This window comes from Phymastichus coffea, unplaced genomic scaffold, assembly GCF_024137745.1.
Source record: "Phymastichus coffea isolate CEN01 unplaced genomic scaffold, Cenicafe_Pcof_1.1 PCOF00001, whole genome shotgun sequence".
Lineage (NCBI taxonomy): Eukaryota > Metazoa > Arthropoda > Insecta > Hymenoptera > Eulophidae > Phymastichus > Phymastichus coffea.
In genome coordinates, this window is record NW_026706812.1 from 17,208,385 (window position 1) to 17,214,533 (window position 6,149).

At 30.9% G+C, this 6,149-nt stretch overlaps 1 long non-coding RNA gene across 3 annotated transcripts; it reads right to left on the bottom strand.

Annotated features, from left to right (window-relative positions):
• Positions 1-1,745: 1,745 nt before the first annotated feature.
• LOC131675058 (uncharacterized) lies at positions 1,746-3,600 on the bottom strand. Of its 3 annotated transcripts, none has more exons than XR_009302984.1 (6): positions 3,449-3,600; positions 3,225-3,380; positions 2,953-3,139; positions 2,571-2,868; positions 2,312-2,505; positions 1,746-2,241 (listed from the first exon to the last, which is right to left on the bottom strand). It is a non-coding gene; the product is annotated as an uncharacterized LOC131675058 (long non-coding RNA). The 3 variants fall into 3 exon arrangements; XR_009302986.1 differs by having other exon boundaries at positions 1,747-2,241; positions 2,579-2,868; positions 3,463-3,600; XR_009302983.1 differs by having other exon boundaries at positions 1,747-2,241; positions 3,463-3,600.
• Positions 3,601-6,149: the final 2,549 nt, after the last annotated feature.

The following is a 6,149-nucleotide window of genomic DNA, read 5'->3' on the forward strand; positions in this document are numbered from 1 at the left end:
GAAGCATATTGTTAAATATCTACAATAATAAATTTGTTATTACAGGTGTTGAATGAGGTATCTGATGCCCTGAACGAGAGGATGATCGACGTGGGAATAGGTAGCCATCAGGTGTTGTGGATGTCCTGCTTGATGTAGTCCGGCTTGTGGTTGTAGTGGAAATGAATAAGCCATTTGTTCAAGTATATATTATAATTTTTCATAATTGTAATATATAATTTTTTAATTGTAAAATATATTATTCTTTGTTAAATGAAACATTCCATTTGCGAAAAACTAAGATTGAGCGTAATTTACGTGAAATTTACCATGTGGAAAATTGGGATCATGTTGTGGAGAAGGAAATGAATTTTTTTTTTTTTCATTTCAATAAACTATAAATTAAATATCATTCACAATTATCAAAGTATTTTTAATTAGCTAAGAGGGTAGTAACTTACTGATTTCTCCTGCTGGAAATGTCAGCTCATTGTTCTCAACAGTTTCTAACTCATCTAGAGTTTTAACTTTTCTACCTTACAAAGTCGCTGAAGTTGCAATTAGAGCATTTACAGTTGGTAAAGACTAGTGGTTTTTTTAATTGCTGAAAAGCTGTTTGTAATTGTTGACTGGTTTGTACTTTTTTCATTAAATTAAATTTAATTGAGGTCCTGATTTATAATCTTCCTGTGTCCCGTTCTTTAGAGTATACTTATATACTCAATTAATGTATTACTTAATTAATCTGAAATCTATCCACTTACTAACCTAACCACTTATAATATTGATTATGTTAGTATAGTATACCAACATAATTAATTTACCACATTTTTTACAATAGCATTATATATCTATTCGACCAGCGTTTACAGCTTTTTAATAAAAATGTGTTCGCAGAATTTTTTTTGAAAATGTAAACAACACTGAAACCGGAATAGTGATGAGAATCGGATAACGCTACAAAAATTTTTGATTTCTTAAGTTTGAGTCGTGGCGTTTCTTGGTAATTTGTATGACAATGACCAATAAGTCCGTTCTGCTATTCTGATTGCTCATTCCAATCTGATCTCTCGATCTCTATAGTTAACGATGGGAATAGCCTCAACAAAATAGTAAATGGCAAAAATGTGAAAATGACCAATGACACAAATAGGGCTGTGCAACTGAAGTAAGGGCGCTCGGTTTTCTAGATAAAAAAATCTATCTTTCGTCCAGATGAAAACACAGACATTGATGAGCATATCATCATCTTTCCTTAGAATATTTTGACATGAGCTTTCAAATATAAGCTATGTATTATTTCGATTGTAAATATTTAAACAATAGTAGTTGACGTTGTTATATGTTGGTGAATAACTATATACCTCTCTATGAATGTAAGAGTGCTACTATTAAATCAATGTAAATCATGTTTCAAATTATGAGTGAGCGCAGGTTTGCACACGCGTGAGCTTGCAGTCTGTATTCAAAGCGAGTGTAACAATTCACGAATTTACTTTTGACGAAAATATTTAGATATATATAGATATCAATTTCCTTGAAGGCATAGATATCTTGATGCTACGCATAACAACGGCTATTTAAGTAATGTAGTTGAAAACATATTTTAAAATTATTCGTAATTGAAGATGCTATTTAACTAAATTAGACAACCAACAAATAAAAATTAATGAAGTTGATTATTTATTTTATTACTTAATTATAATTTTTAAACAAATGAATATTCATTTGAATTGGATATTGACTCACAATTATGGATATTCATAGTCTTATAGAAATGAATTATAAAATAGATCACTTAACGCAAAGATTTATGCAAGTCACAATATATAATTAATTAATCATTAGTGAATAAACCTATAAATTAGATTTTCACATTTAACGATAAAAACTTAATATTATTTTTCAGATTACTACAGAATATTCTTTACTATTTAAACAACAATGATAGTCGAAATAATAAATTGAAATTTACATTTTGGTTTTAAATAAATTCAAATTGTAACTACGCTGTCAGACTTCAGTTTAACAAAAAAAATTTTCTAAATAAAAGAAATGCGTCTTCAAAAATGTTTTCCAATCAAATAATTTTCATAAAATCAAAAATAATTTTCTAAAGAATTATTTTCTAATGAAGATTATATTCAATTAAAGTATATGATCATTATTTGAAAGCGTCTTCTTAACTTATCGAATCATCCAACGTACTGATGCTTTTTCTTGCCAAAATGCTTGAATCAGAGAACCCGAAGGATTCAGTGTCTGAAAAGTCAAACGTTATCCAAGTCGAAATTTTGTATAGTCCAGTGAGATTGTTTTTTTTTCAATATACCTAATTCATATACCAATGATGGGCAATGCCAGACCCTCGGTTATCGACAATCAATTAGCGCATCTCTTCCGTTGTTGGCTCTCGTTCGTCATCTGCTAGCCATTTGGAAAACAGAACCACATTTTTAGTAAAATACCTTGCTTCGAGATTGCCTGATTCCGAAACACTCACTAAATTTTGATCCATGTCGCATCCTGCAAAAAACCGTATTGAAATTAATCATAAATTAATATGAGATATCTACAGTTAACAAACGAACCTTATTACCGTCAATAAAGGACTTTGTGTAATTAGCTGAGCGATGCTATCGGTCACAGAAATGATTTGGGAATGTCAATGCCAGGCTTGACCATTGATGGCCTCGTTCAGACGCCGACTATCTACATCCAACATTTCTACCATTTCCTGTCGTCTATGCTCTTCAGCCCTTCTATTCATGCGACTATCAAACTTGTGTAATTTGTAAAGGGATACTAAAACTGCTATAAAAGCTATGAAGATTATTACTAACGTGATGTACAATAGAATATACTTCCATCCGTAATAACTTTCTACATCTGTCGTTGATCGTATAATCATTATTCAATTATAGTTATAGCATAGTACATATTTATTAAATGAAAAAAAAACTCGATGCTTACAAGGGTCATTTAGCTCAGGGAAATCGCCGCCGTTGCATTCATTTTTATTACAGCATTTATAACCATAATCGGAGTGTTTTCCCTGTGTTATATTATTACAAATATTTTGGTTATGCCGTAATGAAGTAACGCATCCACGTAATTTTTGTACGATGTCTGCGGATTCTCGAATGGTAGATTTAAAGCACTGAAATTTAAAAAACATTTGTTACGTATTTCAAATTTGAGATATGAATGAATGGCTAACAAGCTTATTAAGAGATTTTAATTACGTTAATTGCAGTTATACAAAGTGGCATTCGATTTATTGGCATTGTACACAAGTCACCCTCACACTCATAACAATGAAAAATAGGTTTCGTCGCCTGCATTTTTGTTTTGTGTACACTGAATAGACTGTTATTAATTTTGAGATTTCAATCTCAGTCCTAAATGGAAAAGTTATTTAACATTAGAACGAGACGATAGTACGATAGTATTCATGAAGTTCACAAACCGTTCTACAATTACTTTCAAGCAGGAGCCTTGGCAAATCCTACGTCCGCTAGCGTCGATTTTAGTTGAAAATGACAGTAAAATATTCACCAAATTAATGCCAGACATGCGACAGCACTGCCACAGAGATGGAACGAGAATGAGCAAGATTTGACAGAGTGAACAGCAGCTTGATTTTGAGACGTATATTAATTTCTAGCTTATAGTAGGACTTATTATATTAATTATATTAATAAGCTTATATACAATGTATTAAACAAGATTTTGACGTATTACAACCCAACGTCTATGTATTTGAATTTTAACCGGAATGAAAGTCTGTTAGGAGTCTACTGAAAATCTTCTTTATTATCTTGATGGATTTATATGATTAGTGGTACTGTTTACTTGGAATACATTTATTAATATTTATTATATTTTTTTTAACACTAAGATGATGCAAGCGTAATATAGACGAATAAATTGAAGTACAGTTCCGTGGTAAAATATTAGGAAAAAGTAAAAAAAATAAATTCACTATTTGAAAATCCTGGTGTATATAATATTAACGTCGATGTTTATCTTTTTGCATTAAGCATTCAGTAAAAATTTGAAAAAAAATAAAAATATAACTTTGAAAAAACGTTATTTATTTTATTATTTAATGACATTAAATAAAATCGTTCTAATAATTTCAATTATAAAAATCGGTAATAATCATTTACCTTAATTTTTCTGGAGACTATACACTTTGAACGGAAGTGTGAAAATATACGAAAAACTCATGCAGGGGCATATCGCGAAGAGGTTGCCTCAACGGCCTGCTCAATACATAAAAACATACATTTTTACGAGATTTAACCCGATAAAATCATTAAATTTTGTAATGGATATTTTCACAGATACTTCATATCTTGTACTGATTGAGAATTGTATTATAATAATATTTTTAATGATAAAACTCGTAGTTTATGGAGTGGCAAAGAAACAATATTACACAGAAATCACTTAGAGCTGTTAGCTCCCAAGCAACACTATTCGTTGTTAAAACGTCGGAGCAACGATAAAATTGAAACCAAGCAACTGAAAGGAACTCTTCAGAAACGTTGCTACAATTGCTTAATGTCCGCTTGAGGTTTAAAAAGTTACCCACTCGATCGCTCTGGAGTTAACGTCGTCAGAGACAATGAGATTTCTCGGTATTCTCAACGCGTCCTTGAATCCTTCCACTTTGTTCTTAAATTCTTCGGCTGTGCAGTTTAGGGTTCGAGTGGACGATGACAATACGTGACAGCGCCCACCTTTATCCAGACGTAGTCATCTCCTGCCCCACAGCTAAGGTCCACGTAACGCTGACCTCCCTAACCCAGATAGCTGACGTACCTGAGTCATTTGAAAACCATGTCGCAGTCATTATGTTCCGGCACTGTCGCTAATCACATCTCCGTTTCATTTCGCCATTGAAGTAGCAGTAGTTGCGTTGCATCGCATTTGTCTAGGTTTCCCTATAGTTTTCTTGTCTAACTTTCTGTTCAATATCCATTTAGATATAGAATTTCAAGTATTTCTAATATGATATTCTATATATGTGGTAAATATATAATACTTATTCTACTTCTATATTTTAAGCTGATATTTTTCAAATTTTTAACTCGTTTAGTAAAGATATTGATTTTTTTTAAAAACCTAAATTCATATTATTTCATGCTGATATTAATTTGATTAAAAAAGTTGTACCAGAGCTTCTTTTCTGCGATGAAACAAACCTCACAAAAGTTACTAAAAAGTTTTAAACAAAAAAAATATAAAATTGAAGTAAATCTTAAAAATATATACAAAAATAATTATTTTTTACTAATTTTTAGATAATACAAGAGTGTAAATTGCAGCTCCCTTCGGTTTAGTTAAATGAAACATTTTTCATACTTTTCTAAAACGTTTGTAAAATGTTTGTAAATTGCAGCTCCATTGGGCGTAGCTTAAGGGCTACCCTTCCATAAATATACAAATCAATGTAAATAAATGGATTGGCTTTGCTCTAAATTTGAAACATTTATTTTTGAAGAAACTGCTAGAACAACTATCGACTTATATTTTTTTTCGGGTTGCGAGCATGCGGTTAAACTTTGGAACAAAGTCGACCTAATAATTTACATTGTATATCTATACGATGGTCGGGGGTCCCTTAATGATACATTTTTCACACCTTGTTAAAACGTTTGAACAAAGCTTACACAAAGACAATGTTAATTCAAACTTAACAATTATCAAAATAGCTATGGCTCATTAAAATTCAATATATTTGCTCGTTTTTTACGAGCATTATAAATCAATTTATAGCAAAAACGTTTTTGCAAATGCGATGGTAAAAAATTAGTGTTTAATCAAAATACATCATCATTTCGTTATAATATAGTAATAATAATTTGAGTTTTCTCTTTATCTAGACGTAATTCAGGACTATTTATTTAAACATGTACAAAGCGATCTTCCTAGGAGATGCGGCGAAATATAATTTAACGATCAAACGAATTTGTCTTGAGTGAAGTTCGATTGCAATTATATGAGCCGCCTAGTTGTAAGACATTACTTTTCCCACTCTACCCAAATATTTGTTGTGTACCCCTGGAAAGTCATTGCGTTTGATTTAAACTAATGATGATACAAACAAATATCTTAAGATTGTTGAACATCTTTTGTTTTGTTTTTGATACATACGGATT